The sequence below is a fragment of the Mustela erminea genome, chromosome 2 (genome assembly GCF_009829155.1).
Source record: "Mustela erminea isolate mMusErm1 chromosome 2, mMusErm1.Pri, whole genome shotgun sequence".
Classification (NCBI taxonomy): Eukaryota; Metazoa; Chordata; class Mammalia; order Carnivora; family Mustelidae; genus Mustela; species Mustela erminea.
This window is the reverse complement of record NC_045615.1, coordinates 79,501,742-79,518,474: the sequence shown is the minus strand read 5'-3', so window position 1 is coordinate 79,518,474 and position 16,733 is coordinate 79,501,742.

The following is a 16,733-nucleotide window of genomic DNA, read 5'->3' as shown; positions in this document are numbered from 1 at the left end:
AGAAATCTCAGTAGAATCCCCACTCTTGCCTTGAGGCGAACTCTCTTTCTGCCTTCCTTTAAGTGTCTTACATATCATGTTTAAATATTTTCTTTTCCCCGGTTCTACTCAGGAACATTAAATGTCTCTCTGTGTGGATAATGGCCTGCATTTCAATGGGCTGTCTAGAAACGAAAAGCAAAACACCAAAGCAGTGTATAGGATATGTTGAAACTGCAGCCATTATCACACTATTCTTACCTGAGTGTGGACAAGACCCTCTCTGTACCACTGTTTTGTCCACATTGTTATTAGGCTAAATCACTATTTTCAATATGGCAAATGGAATAGAGAAAAGGAAGTCTGTAAGCACAACGGCACCCCCCAACCCAGCCCTTATAATCTCATAGGAACCGAGTGACATGAATAGTATTGGGCTGCAGCAGCACGGGGCTCTGGTACAGCTTTTATGACCTATGTTTGCAAGCCTGTGGAGTATAGTCATGTTAATGGCAAACACTTGGTGCCCTCAGAGAAATTTCACATTAATAAAACCTGCAAAGCACAGTTCTATTCCTTTGAAGTTGCTACTAAACATGTAATATTAGCTTGTGAAGCATTAGATGAGGAAATGAGCTCGATAAGGACTCCTGCAGTAATAGCTCTAAATTGATTATTTCCTTCCCAAAATAAACTTGCCAGGCAGCCCTGTGGGCTTACTTCCGAAGACTTGCTCTGCCCAGGAATCTTATCACAAGGAAATGAACAACAAAAACCCAGACACGCTGTGATAAGGCACATTCACTAAATATTAATACATTTATGAGATTCAGTCTTTCCTAAATGAGCCTAAGATCTCTTTAATGTTGCCATGAATTAAATATTCATTAACTACCTTCTGAACAAGGGAGGAAGAAAGAACAATGTCTTGTAATGTTACATAGTCAAGCACAATAAATCCTTAGTTAAGAAGGAAGGAACGCAAATTCAGCTTGTATGTATTATAGTATGAAAAACTTTATGTACAGAAGTCATATTAAAAGGAATGTAAAGAAGGATCTTTCAAAACACATGCATAGAACACATCCTTGAACTTAACACTAGTTTATTTCGGTGTCATTCATCTGCACCTTCTGTTTGAAATCCGAGGCAAAAAGTCACATTTGCTGTTAATAATACATTTTTAAAACCCTTTATTCTTATCTTTCGGGTAAGCATCTACATAAAAAATAAATATTACTTTAAAATAAAAAAGAAATACGCTTATTCAGGAAATAGCATTTTCAGCATTCCTTGGACTTCTTCAATCAGTATTAGCCACAAAAGAAAGAATTGGGAACTGGGAATTCTTGTGGTTTGGGTTTCTATAAAGCAAAGACTCCTTCTTACCCAGAATCACTAGGCAATAAAGTTAGCTTTGTTTAACTACGTTGATGCTACAATTGTTTACAGATTAATGTACAAATATTTATTTATATAATTCAGATTGCCTGATTTTCCATCTAAACTTATAATTCTTGCTACATTTATTCTGGTTCAGAATTCAATCCAATTTCGTGTTAGGACCTTTAGGGAATTGTTATTATGATAAAAGAATAGAGCTGAGACCACTGAAATAATTCCACTCTTTTCTCTTTTCAGAAAATTCATTTGTAGCAGTCTAGAAACATTATTTTGATGATGAAAAATATGGTCAAATAAAGTAAGATCTTACCCCCCACAATTCCCATTTAAAAGACAGACAATTGGGGCGCCTGGGTGGCTCAGTGGGTTAAGCCTCTGCCTTTGGCTCAGGTCATGATCCCAGGGTCCTGGGATCAAGCCCCACATCGGGCTCTCTGCTTAGGAGGGAGCCTGCTTCCTCCTCTCTCTCTGCCTGCCTCTGCCTACTTGTGGTCTCTGTCTGTCAAATAAATAAATAAAATCTTAAAAATAAAAAAAATAAAATAAAAGACAGACAATTACCATTGCTTTCTCTTTACATTTTAGCCTTTAAAGAAGACTTGAGGCCAAAGCCCTGTTATTTTACACTATATAATTATGTGATCCTCTCTATAGCCCTTAAAACATATACTGATCTTTTTTATTGTCTTAGCTTGACTATGTAGAGGTTTTTGTTTTTTCTTCTTACTTACTGGTGCCTATGCACTCTTTGACACACTCCTACTTCCCAGAGGCTCCCAAATGACCACAGCCAGACAATTCCATCAAAAAAATTCACCATGTGACTTGTAAACAACAGTCTAGGGAGAAGATTCTGAGAGTGGCAAGTCTTCCAGCTCCAGAAGCCTTTAGAGAATTTTGGACTCTGTAAGTATTTGTTGTCAGAGAGTACTGTATGTGTTGTAGGATGGTCATCAGCATTACTGACCTCTACTAACTAGATCTCACCACCGCCACCTGATCATGGCAATCGGAAACATCTGTAGATTGCCAAATGGGAGCCAAAATCTACCCAGGGGAAGAAACTGCTGCAGGAGGAGCTGTGGCCGAGGACTCCCCTTCAAAAGATAAATTGCCCTTGCCAGCTGATCTTTAAGATGGTCTCCAAAGCACAAAACATGCCCCCTTCCTAGAATGTCTCCATCAACAACTGATAATTTTGAGGGGAATACATGCAAGTATCCTGCACAGGATAATATGTAGGATATATCTATATAAAACCAGGCTATACTCTGATATTTCATTCATATAATTGTAGGTTAAATGTTGCCAGTAATGGGACTCCTTTACAAACACATCTGTTCCTACTAACATCATAGAAGTAATCAATCCTCATTTTATAGATGTGCAAAATTGTTTAGCCCAATCAGCAGAGCCAGTAAGTGAAAAGACAGATACTAAAACCCAGAATTTCTAACAGTGAGTTCAACCCTTTTAAAGTTGTGGTACCAAACAGCAGAAATTAAATTTACCTTCATGAGATTATTTATTTAACAAATATTAACTTAACAACTATTATGTGCCAGTTCACTATTATCAGTGAATAAAACGGACTAAAATTTCTTTCTCCATGAAGATTTCATCCTAATGTATAAAACAAAAAAATAAGTAAAACGTAAGCATGTGAGACTCTACGAAGGACTCAGGAGAAAACTAAAATGTGGAATAAGAGCTACGAAATTTAGATAGAGTAGTGGAGAAACGTGTCACGGAGAAAGTCATGTTGAATATCCGTGGAAAGGAATTTCCAGGAAAAAACAAAAGCAGGCACAAAGTTGTGAGATCTGAGCAAGTGCGGCTGCTAGAACAGGAAGGAGTGGGGAAGGGGGGGTGGGGATGGACTGAACAATCAGAAAAAACAGTAGGCAAAGGGCAGAAGGATGATGATGATAATGACAACGTACGTGCAGTGTGTAAGAGACTCAGTAATGACGCAGCCCACACTGGGGTTGATGCTTTCATGGTCTCTTTTGCTACGGATTTTCCATGTTACTTCTGCATTGTTCTTAATTAATCTGAATGTTATTCTGTGAGAAATGTTTTCATCAGACCAATTAAAGGGACACTTAATTCAGAAATCCTGGTAATGCAGAGCCGTCCTTTTTTCCCACCACACAGAGAGCTTTCGTTGAAATCATTTCTAGTTTATTGCAATTATTTTTAAAGCTCTCTGGAATCAATGTTTTTACAAACTAATTTTTAAATGTGTGTTATTAACATTATTTTTATTGAATTTTATCTGTATGTTGAATGATAAATTTCTTGTCTGTATTCTGGTCCTGCATTCCATTTGCCTAAAGTTTCTGACTTCAATGATGTATACAGTACCTCACAATTTAATATCATTTGTTAAGTTGATTTATGTGCTGTCTTATCTTCAACTAATTCTAATAATAATTATGCATAATCTAGTCTCTACAAATAGGTCTCCATATTCTCTTGAAACATCTCTCACTAGTTACTCTATTTTTAAGTACCATGAGCCCTTAATTAATATTAATCAACATGATCACATTGTATATGCTAGCCCCAGATATGTTTTAACATATAGTACAAATAAAATGTTGTGAGGAGCTATCTCATACTCTTCTAAAATACAAACATAGAAAGACTTTTGTTTAGAAGGCTCATCTGCAATCTGGAAATTAATATAATCCTTACTTCTCACTATTGTTTGACCAAAACTTGCTTAATAAGCTAATTATATTTAATAGTTTATATTATGAAAGAAAGTAGAGACCTTTTTATCTTCCTTGGGGAGTTCACAATATTTGCTTTGAAAAAGCGATAGAAAAACCTACATGGAATTGAGGGTAAGAATTCAAGGGAACCCTCAAGCACCAAAATGATCTCTGGACTACTTTGCTTCAGGCAAGTAAAGGAAATATCTGCAAAGGGAATGAAAGAGAAAGAAAAGACAAAGGAAGTTGAGGAACCTGTACAATAGAAAACAGTGAGCCAAGGAGCCGGGGAAATCCAACATAGGGCTGCCAACCAGTGTTTTAGTAATATTTTCTTTTATTTCTTTAATGAAGAGTGATTGAACATTTTAACACGAGTCAGGGACTATTCAAGGTTTGGTTTCACAGAAATGAACAATTAAGTAAATATTCCTCCTCAAGAAGTTTTCACTCTTCTAAGGAAGTCAGACAATAAACTAGAGAAATGGATGTAGAATACATACATACAGACAGACATAAATGGCAGATGGATAGATAGAGGGTTTTAACAATAGTATAAGAAAAATGCTAAGGACACAAATTTAAGCACAGAAGAGGATAGGGAATATAGGGCCAAGTGTGGCAAATAGAAGCAAGTTTTTCAGGAAAGATTTCACTGAGAAGATTACATTTTAGAAAAAAAGATGATGCAGGTGAAGGAGATGGGTTGATAGTATCTGAGGAAAAGCCTTTCAGGCACAGAAGGCAGACGTATAAAGGCTCCAAAGATAGAATGTGCTGGTGTATGTCAGGAGGCATGAGAAGGCTGAACAGACTGGAAATGCTGGAGCAGAGCAAAGGGATCAGAGGGGTAATGAGGGGTCAGATCATTTAGGAGCACTTTCTCTGACCGGGATGTAATGCCATGGATGATTTGGAGTAAAGGAGTGACAAAGTCTAAATTAAATTTTTAGGAGTTCTGTATGTTGTGTTGAGAATAAACTAAAGCAAAGCAAGGACGGGAGTAAAGTGACCAACTAGAAGTCTATTGAATGATACAAATGAAACTCAATGCTATCTTGGTCCAATTGAGAAACAATGGATATGAGAGGAAGTGGTCAGGTATGGATATATTTTGAAGTTAGAGGTCCAACGATTTGCTAGTAAACTGAACAAGAATGAAGTAGGGAAAAAGAAGAAGACCATTAAAATTCTAGGGTTTTTGTTTTGAGCAATTAGAAGATGAAATTATTTTAACTGAGATGAGAAACATTAGAGGAGCAGATCTGGGGTGAGGGAATAGTAAGTTTCTGACTTGTTAAATTTGAGATATAAGACATATATACAAGTGGAAATATATCTAAGTGGAAACCTCAAGTAGACCATTTGATATACACAAGACTACCATTTATAGAAGAGGGTCAGATGGAAGATACAAAAAAAATGGGATTAATAATGTATAAATGGTCTTAAAAGCCATGAGAATAAAATTATATTTCCAAGAGACGAAGTATAGGTGAAAAAGAGAACAAATGCAAGGTGGTGTTCTGGAGAACTCCAAGATTAAGAGGTTAAAGAAATGAAAGAAAAAGGAAAGGATTCCAAGGAGGAATGGCTAGTGAGGTGGGATGAAAAGGAAGAGATGTTCTGGAAACCAAAATGGAAGCAGCAGCATAAAATGAACACAGAGAAATTGGAGTTGAGTTTTAGCCAAATGAAGGTCATTCGAGACCTCAACAAAGGCAGTTATGATGAAGGGTTAGGATAATGCATAAAGAGAATGATTCCAAAAGAAAAGAAAAGGAGGGAAATTAGGGACAGTGAAAATAGACAAATGAGTCATTTTGCTATAAAAAGAAACATTGCAATAGCTGAAGGGAAGAGGATTGTGATAATATTTCTTTGTTGTTGTTTCAAGATGAGAGAAATAAAGGAACCGATATATGCTGATTGGTAAAGATCCAGTAGAAAGAGAAAGGAATGATGTTATATAGAGAGGAGCAAATTTCCTGTGCCTTAGTAGGTTAAAGGTGAAGAAATTTGTTGTAGAACAGAGATTGTTGACTTTGCTGGGATATGACAGCTCACTCATAGTGGCAGAGAAAAGGCCAGTGTGCAGAGGGCAGATGTAGATAGGAAGGAAGAGCCATAGTGGGGGCCATAAACCTCTTCTGATCACTTCAGTTATAAGAGAGTAGGGGGATTGGGGAAGAGAAGCAAAGTCATCTGCAGAGTAGGAGGCAGAAAGAAGGAAGAGGTACAAGTGCTAGGAAGAGAGAAGAAAGCATGGAATCATCATCTAGCAAAATGGGACAATGAAATGTGGTAGGGAAATATATCAAGATTTCTGGGAAACTCTAAGAGCTGAAGAGGGTGCCCCAAAAATAAGTGAGACAAGTCACCATGGTTGAGTTTCTCTCCAGCCACTTTCAGTCATGTAGGAATAAGTTAAACTCAGATTTCATTATAAACAGGATGGGGGCTTTGCCAAGTGAATACTAAGATGGGAAAGAGGTTGAGGCTTCCGGGAAGAGAATATTTACAGTCACGGACCATGGACTTTTACCTGGGTAAGGAGAAAACTAGGATTTGCTGAGGGATAATGCATAATGAGAAAGTGGTAACTTTAATGGATTTTTATTTCCCAGTGGAGTCTAAGGATTATTTTTGGAGTCACATTCTGAGAGATAGTAAATTGAAAAGATGGAAAGAGGTGGTCAGAGAATGGGATGCATGATAATGAGATGATGGAGGTGTTTCCATTATGAGGAACAAGTTCTAGGGTATCTCTGTGGGAGAGAATGGCTGATACAGAATAGAGAGCAACATGATTGGAGGTCAGGAATCTAAGAGGCAATTGGAAGGATTCTTCATGTGTGTTTTAAAATCCCAAGAATTATGATAGGAATGGCATCAGTGAGAGTGCCAGGGAACCATTCATCAAGGACTGAGTAAGGGAGAGTTTGAAGGCAGTAAATAACCATGTCAAGGGTGCAAAGGGGTGGTTTAGTCTGACAGCATAAGAGACAAACCCAGAGAGGGGTATGAGAGATAGGACTTATGAAGAACGGTCTGTAAATGGTGAGGAACAGAGAGAAGGACATCTGAGCCCCTCCAGGCCCAGTGGTATAAAGGGTCTGAAAGGAAATCATCATGGCTTAAGAGGCTCTCAAGGGCAGAGATTAGAATATCCATTAGAATAAGTTCTTTGGCTGCTGTGTAAACCCTTCTCATTCTTCCTACGTAAGTTTCACTAAAACTCATGATGGTCTATATTGCTTGGGGATGCTTTATAAATTGGATTTGGGGGCAAAGCTATAAAGGTACTGATGTGTTTCTTTCCTGGGATCAGCTAGAGAAATGCAAGACATGTCTCTTAGAGGAGCCAAGAAGAAAATAAATTTCTGGGAATATTCAGAAATCCAGGAGGCATGTTTGAGATTTCCACAAAAGCAAATCTAGTCACTGAAAGCCAATTTACAAAAGGCAAATGATAACTGGTCAACTGTCTTAAAGTTTATTTTACCCCTGCCCCACCCATCAGTAGCTACAGCCTCCGCCATTTCATATATGAAATATAGTTTATATGCAGATGCATTTTCAGGTAGGAAAAGAATGTTCACAAAGTGAAAGTCAACATCATTTAAAAAAAAAAAGTCCACCTGTTCTCATCAAGGTGCTGAGGCAGACCTGAATAAAAATTCAAATTTCAGAAACATCAGTAAATCGGAGATTGACCATTTGGTGAACAAGCTTTTAGTGAGTTGATCTAGAAGCAGAATTCCATAGAACAGATTGGGTGCTATTACAAGTCTATCTCACCCATAAGGTCAGGGGTACCTATACAGACATTACATCAGCTTCCTTTTTAGGAACTTCAAATAGTATGTGGCCTCTGAAATGTACCTAAGCTTTATGAGTGAGACATGAGCACATGGACTCCCTCCCTCCCCACCACACATACACTGCCTATCCTGATAGCTTTTCATTGCTCCTAATACTGCTGCTGAATCTCTCATCACATAGACTGTCCTTTTAACATTTGGTCCTTGTTGAAGATGCACAGCAACTCTAAAAGGTCATTTGGTTGTGCACACAACTGGCAGTCACGCTTATGCAGGGAATCATGAGTCAGGCCAAAACCCACCATCATCATTATAGCAGGATGGAAAAGTCCCTGTACTATATATATGGTTTCTTTACTTTTCATATTATCCACTATAGGAAGGTAAAGAGCAGAGAAAAAAAGAAAAGCATCCAGGGAGGCTGTTAGAAGAGGGGGACTAGAAGGACATTGATGCTGTCTACAATGCATTTTCTTAGTATGAAAATCGCATTAACAAAGAATGGCTGTCAAATGCATTGTTTACCTCCTCCTTCCTAGGTTTACAGCATTGATACATTCATATTCAGAACCCAAGCTTGAAAAGGGACTAGAATGTGTGGTTTTATTGGAAATCATTAGCCTTTTAAGCTTACATATAAATGCCACTGAAGAGGCCCTTCCAGGGCAAAATCCTCTACCCAATAGGTCAGGTGTCATGACCAAATTCAGCTACTCTCTCCATTACCGTATAATTATGTATTGATTAGCTACTCAAGTCTAAAGAAATGAGGATATTTGAATGTGTTTCTAAGGGTTCCTACAATCTTACCACCCTTGCTGAGGTTGTATACAAATTAAAAATGAGATGGGGCGCCTGGGTGGCTCAGTGGGTTAAAGCCTCTGCCTTCAGCTCAGGTCATGATCCCAGGGTCCTGGGATCAAGCCCCGAGTTGGGCTCTCTGCTCAGCGGGGAGCCTGATTCCTCCTCTCTCTCTCTCTCTCTCTCTCTGCCTGCCTCTCTGCCTACTTGTGATCTCTGTCTGTCAAATAAATAAATAAATAAAATCTTTAAAAAAATTTTAAAAATTAAAAAAATAAAAATGAGAATTTGTGACAGAAAATTCCCAGTGTTCTCTCTTACCCTTTAACCTTTCCCAACCCTTGTTTTAATCCTAATTTATTTTATTTTTTTTAAAGATTTTATTTATTTATTTGACAGAGAGAGATCACCGGTAGGCAGAGAGGCAGGCAGAGAGAGAGGAGGAAGCAGGCTCCCCGCCAAGCAGAGAGCCCTATGTAGGGCTCGATCCCAGGACCCTGGGATCATGACCTGAGCCGAAGGCAGAGGCTTTAACCCACTGAGCCACCCGGGTGCCCCTTAATCCTACTTTTAAAGAACCTATTTCTTCCACAGTATTAAATCCCTTTCTTTACATAAGAGTCCCCAAGCTTTTACCTCATACAAATCAGCTATCCTCAAGGAGTGTGGCCGACACCACCACCGGCCAGGAACGTGGCTTTCTTAACAGAGTAAAAGGGGGCCACACCCTCAGGCTTCCAGAAACTTTGGGGAGATGGAGATGAGCACTAAGGCAATGCAATAATGAGGGACTGATTCTTTAAAAGAGATACCCCTAAACACTCACATTGCCTGCCTGGCAAATCAGTGACGATCTTGCTATTCAACCAGTGTGTGGTAGCTAATGTGGCCCAAATGTCAACTTGTTAGCTGCACTCTGTTGATCTTTCCAAAGATGGAAGAGAAATTTCAAGAGAAAGAGAGAAAAAAAGGAAGAGATAGAGAGAGAGAGTTTCTTGATTATTTGGGGGGAAATAATCTCATAAGTGGATGACTATTACCTGTATATCAATATACAAGTATTATTACTTCTGTAACAGTATACAAGTGATCTATTTAGTTTTAGAATGAGTTGGTTATCAAAAAAAAAAAGATCAACAAATGCAATATTTCATGCTACAGATCAGTCCTGTTTTAACCAGGGTCACCCTAAGCCAAACAACCATGCTCAGTATCTTGTGATTTGGCGGGGGTCCATATCTACCTACAACTCCCATATTCGAAGTCTTCATCGCAGACTCCTCTACCTTGCCTGGGCGAGAAGTCCATAGTTGTCAGATAAACCGTGATCTCTCTCTTGCTATCTCACCTAGTGGTGCACACTGCCATCTCCTACTTTCAAAATTTGGCTATTTTGGGGGTGCAGGGTGGTTCAGTTGGTCATGCGACCAGCTCTTGATTTCAGGTCAGGTCATGATCGCAGGGACCTGGGATCAAGCCCTGAGCTGGCTCCCCACTCAGGAGGGAGTCTGTTCCCTCACCTTCTGCCTCTCTCCCTTCCGCCCTCAGATAAATAAATAATTTTTTTAAATGAGCTATTTTGTTTCATCTATTCAAGGGTAGGCCTCCATGCCTTCAAATTAATCTGATAAATGATTCTGTGCTAATAGGTTAAAAAGTTATATCTAGAGGAGTCTCAGTTCATGAGACTATAAAAAAGGAGATTCTAACTATAACTTCTCATCACAATGAATTTCAGCCCAACTAGATGTACCCTTTTCTATTTAACCAAATATTTTGTAATGCTGCCTTTACCATTTAAAAATTAAACTCATAGGCAACAAATCTACCAACAGATGTATTAAAAAGACCATATAATCCATTAAGTATAAAGAAAATAAATGAGAATCATCTATATAAAACAAAATACTTTGATATGAACACTTGTAGACACAGTGTGGCAGTCAGATGTTTGCCCTCTGTGTAGAATTGCGATCAGTAGGGCATCTCTGAGTACTAACTGCTGGAGGTGGTTTGCCACTAATGACATCATTCTTCAAAATGGTGAACCATTTTAGTAAAGTTTCAAATAAAAGAGAGTTCAGTCTTTCTTCGATTTACACAATGGTTGCTATTGCAGACACACCCAAGAAAGACCCCCAGTTCATCATGTCCTTCTATGACTGCCTCTCCTTGAATGAGGAAAGAAGCCGTATGTGACCTGCTTCTGACCAAAGGTTAAAGGAACGTGACAAGATACAGATATGGTGATTATGTCACACCAGGTGGCCACGATGAAGGGATTTCATAGATATAAGTAAGAGTCCCTAAGTAGGGGTGCCCCCCTGGCTCAGTCAGAGCAGCATTGCACTTTCAGTCTTGGGGTTATGAATTTGAGCCCTATGTTGGGTATAGAGATTACTTAAAAACAATCCTGGGGCAGCTCAGTCGGTTAAGCGTCTGCCTTTGACTCAGATCATTATCCTGGGGTCCTGGGGTTGAGCCCCACATCGGACTCCCTGCTCAGTGGGTACTCTGCTTCTCCCTCCCTCTTTCTTCCTTTCTCTGTGTGTGCATTCACTGTCTCTATCTTTCTCTCTCTCAGATAAACAAATAAATCTTTAAAGAAAAATCCTTAACCAATTGATTTTGAGTTCATCAAAAGAGAACTTATCTTGATATCGTGAGTGGATCTGACCTCATCAGGGGAGCCCTTTAAATGAGAATGTAGAGACGGGAAAGACTCATGCAGAAACCCCCTTTGTTGCTGGCCTTGGATCAGGAAGCTGCCGTGACTTCTGCAGCTGCACAGATATGAATTCTGCCACCAGCTATGAGCACTTGGAAGAGGATCCAATCCTTAGAGGAGACTGTATTCCAGGTTGACAACTTCTTTACAGCCTTGTGACACCCTAAGCAGAGGATACTGCTAAGTGGGCCCAGACCACTGACCCATGACCCACAGAAACTGAGATAATAAATAGGTGTTTTAAGCCGTTAATGTATGGCAATTTATTATGCAGCAATTAAAAAAAATGCAGCTATATTTTCATATATGCAATGTAAAATAAACATGAAAACATGTGAAAATTATTTATGTATATATGTGAAACATAGGTTGAGACTCAGCTCACCACAGTGTTTTCACCTGGAGTTACATCCAGTGGGACATTTAATGTCAGTTAGAACATATGAGAATTCTTCCATATATACATAATCCCACTCACTGCAGGATGTTTAGGATTCCTGGGCCTACCCACTAACTGCCTATAGTAACCCACCAATCACTAAAACTTCCCAGTTTGCCCCTTTGGAGGCTTTATTTCCCAAAGTAAGACCCACTGGCCTCTAAGACATTAACACAGCTTTATTACTGGAGCCAGAGTTCTGATCCTAATTTTTAAGCAAGGTTCTTCAATTTTGAGGTGGGGGAAGGAGTGGAGAAGCGAAATGTTAAAGACAACTTTAAGAAGCTGATAGAAGCAGCAGGGACCATTCTCTAGGTAGGAAAGAAAATGAACATATTAGGTGGCTCAGTGGGTTAAGCCTCTGCCTTCAGCTCAGGTCATGATCTCAGGGTCCTGGGATCAAACCCCCCATCGGGCTCTCTGCTCAGCAGGGAGCCTGTTTCCCACCCCTCTCTCTGTCTGTTTGTGATCTCTCTCTCTCTCTCTGTGTGTGTAAAATAAATAAAATCTCAATTTTTTTTTTAATCCTAAAATTGGGACTATAGTATATCTCAAATGACATCTATGAGTTTTTAATGAGGCATGTTCCTTACCCTAACGTGGTTTCAGAGACAGAATAGGAAGAAAGGAAGGCAATGGCGAAAGACTGGGGAAGTTTCTTGGAAAATGAAGGATGTGGAGTCAATGTTCTTATAGAACTCCTTCCAGATAGGGCCCAGAAAAGTCCTAATAGGCAAGATGCCACCAGCTAATAAAGTTTCCTCTTTCGGGCTGCTTTGCTGCCAGGGAATGATCTGAGAAACTGAGGAAGCTGGAGAAGATTCTTAAAGATAATGAAAGAGTAATTACAATCACTCTGTTTTACCAAAAGTTTAATTAAAAACAGTTATGGAGAAAACATGTGTTTTTTTATCTTTCGGATTTGTAATCAGCAACAAAAATAAGAAAGTAGCTTCGAAAATCAAGGAAACAGAGACATCTTAAAGAAAGCAATCTGAAGTGCAAAGTAAAATCTTTGATGCATAATCGGGAAAACATTGAAAATAAGTATTAACATTCAGAGACCTTCCTTCTTTATAGTCCATCAGTATTTTGTTGCATGTACAACAACTAACACTTTGCTCATTTCAATGATACGATTTTGACTGGAATGATGTTTGTTTATTATAAATCAAGGAAACTGGACTTTTTTTCTGCAGCATGTATTACAATTTTCCCCCTAAAAACATCAGTTGTATTTACTATGTGGACAATTTTTTGCACCAGACAGAAGTTTATTTTGTTTAGATGAATGGCTTGGTTTGGATTCCATGGACACTTTATGAATTCTGGTTTCGAGGACAGTTAAGAAGTCCTTTCTTGCTCTAAAATAATTAACAAAGTTATTATTGTTTTCTTCTAGAATTTGTGTTTTTGTTTTAAATGTTTAAATATTTGGTATAAGGAGAAAATAAAGATTCAGATTTACTTAATTTTGTTCTAAATATTTAGTCACTTTGTTATAAATTTCTGTATGTGTTTGGGACTGTTCCTGGATAGGGTTCTGTCGCCATCTATTTATTCAAAAGGACTAACCATTTTTTATTTTTGTTGCCTTATTATATATACTTTAGAAACAGTAACGCTGGTTCATCAGTATTAATTCCCTTTTTCAGAACTCTCCTGAATATACTTGCTTGTCACTTCCTCCAGATGAGTTTTACATTAGATTATCAGTAACAATATCCTGTGGCCATTATATTAATAATTGGGATTATATTGAATTTATCAATAGATTTAGGTAAACTGATGTCTTTATAATACTGATTCTTTCTACTTAAGGATATAGAGTATCTTTGTATTAGTTTCAATAATCCATTATGCCTCTGAAAAGTTTTAACCTTCATTTCATTTGGGTATTATTACAACTCATATTTGGCATATTTCCAGATTTTTTTTCTGTTTGTGGTTGGAAATGTAAAGGGAAAATTCCTCTACTTTTTCTACCAGGCTCTTGCTTGTATATAAAAAAGCTTTTTTTCTTAATTCACTACTTTGAAAATTGCTGCCACTCTGAATTTTCTTAGTGACTGATTATTCAACTGATTCTTTGGATAATCTTGGTTAACAATCCAATTTTGTAACCTGGAAATAATGATCGTTTACTATATATCTATATCTATCAAAAAATTTAAAATGGGGGGGGGCGCCTGGGTGGCTCAGTGGGTTAAAGCCTCTGCCTTCAGCTCGGGTCATGATCCTAGGGTCCTGGGATCGAGCCCCACATCAAGCTCTCTGCTTGGCAGGGAGCCTGCTTCCTCCTCTCTCTCTGCCTGCTGATGATCTCTCTCTGTCAAATAAGTAAATAAAATCTTAAAAAAAAAAAAAAGTTAAAGTGATCGTTCTTTTAGTGAATGAGCATTAATTGTTAGCTTTCCTTTTGAGGCAAAGCAATTTTTTGATATATTAAAACTATGTCCATTACATTTTAAAACAAATCTAATTCAATAAAATGATACTTTTTGACATCTATTGAAATGTTTTTCTCTTTTTATTTATTAATATAATGCAGTGTTATAAACAACTGCTGTGAAAATGCTTTGTTTTAATGACATCGGTTTTTGGTTTTTTGTTTTTTTATGTTTTTGTTTTGTTTTGTTTTGTTTTAAGAGGAGAGAGGCGAAAGAAGGGAAGAGGGAGAGAGAAAGAAAGACTCTTAAGCAGAATCCACGATTTGGGGCTGGATCTCACAACCCTGAGATCATGACCTGAGCTGAAACCGAGAGTTGGATGTTTAATGGGATGGAGCCACCCAGGCACCCACTAATAACATCAGTTTTAAATGTGCACATTTTAAATACTTGCCATTTAATAAACATTGTGTTCTATAAGAAAGTTAATTCAGAGGAGTGTCAGTTATAGAGTCTGCCCTAAACAAGAAGGTTCAGCATCATGCATTCATTTAAACTGTAAATTCAAATGCTCCAGAACCGTGCATGCTCACTTCAGGTGCTGTTTGTGTCTCCAGTTCTTTGCCTGCATATTTGCATGTTTTAATGGCATAGTCAAAATAATGATAGCATGGTAATTATAAAAATTAATTTAAAATTATTTAAATTATGTCCTTCTACATGAACACTTAGCATTTTTATTTGTGTTTAAAATTTAAAGCAGTTGGGATGCCTGGGCAGCTCTGTCAGCTAAGTATCTGACTCTTGATTTCAGCTCAGGTCATGATCTCTGGGTCTTGGGATAGAGCCTTGTGTCTGGGGAGTCTGCTTCTTTCTCTCTCTCCCTCTGTCCCCCACCACTCTCTCTCTCTAAAATAAATAGTTAAATCTTCAAAAATAAATAAATATAACTTGAAACAATGAAACAGAGTACGAACTATAAAGTGTAATATTGATTAGTACAAATGAATGAAATATTTTACTTAGTTTTAATATCTTTAAGCTGTTTTTCATTTATTTTTAATTGGTGGGTTTTTTGTTTTTACTTTTAACAGCTTTATTGAAATATAATTTCTACAGCATAAAAATCACCCACTGTAAGCAATGTTTTTAAAGAAATTTAGAATTATCAATGATATTGTTATAGTGATGTAATGGGACAGATGGTAGCTACACTTGTGAACACAGCATAATGTGTAAACTTATCAAATCACTGGGTTATACACCTGGAACTAATGTAACATTGTGTGCTGAGTATGTTCAAAAATAGATAGATAAAATATAAACAGAACTTAAAAGAATAAAGAGTTGTGTAACCATCAGCACAATTTAGTTTCAGAACATTTCCATCACCCTGAAATATCTCGTGTGCCCATTGCAATCAATCCCCTTTCTCAGCCTCAATCCCAGGCAACTATGGATCTGTGTTTCAAAATGTAGATTTGCCCGTTCTGGACTTTTCATTTAAGTGGAATTTTGCACTATGTAATAGTTTGCCTCTGGTTTCTTTCACATAGCATAATGTATTTAGACTCATCCATTTCTTAACATGTATCAGTAATATGTGTCACTATGGAACTCTTTCTTACTGTCAAATAATATTCCATGTTACCACCTTTGTTAATCCATTCACCAGTTGATGACTACTCCATTGTTTGTACCTGTGGCTGTTATACAGAAGGCTGCTATGAGCACTTGTATACAAGTCTTTGGATGAACATATGTTTTCATTTCTCCTGCAAATACACCTAGGAATGGAATTTCTGGGTCATATGGTAAATTCATATTTCACTTTTTAAGAAAGTGTGTTGTTTGTCTTCAAAATAATGAATAAATTATGAAAACAAAATGTTACATCAGGGGTCTGACTTAGTAGTTGCTTATATCTTAATTTTTACAGATATGTTGTTTTTACTATAATTCACTCATTGGTTACCAAATTATTACTAACAATTATTTTATAAGCCTATAACTAAGAGTTTAAAGTTTAAACTGATGTGTAGCTATGAAACTATTAAAGTGTGTTTTTGTCCTTTTTTATGCTTTCTAATTACTTTTTGTTGTGTTTCCCTTCCCTTTTTCTTTCTTTTATCTTTGTTTTACTTACTTTGTTTTACATGTTTAATACTTTAAGCTGTTATGCTTATATATATGAAGTTCAATTTAAAAATCTATTACTATTTATTTCATTTTATGAAATTTACTAAAAGTAATATTATTAAATAAAGAAGGGGTATGAAAAATGATTTACTTCAAATGCCAAATAAATTAGGTAAATTTGGCAAACCCTTAAGTAATTATTTGATGATCAAAAGCCACTTGTTCTGGAGCACCTGGCTGGCGCATCTGTTAAGCATCCGACTCTTGGTTTCAGCTCAGGTCATGATCTCAGGGTTGTAAGATCAAACC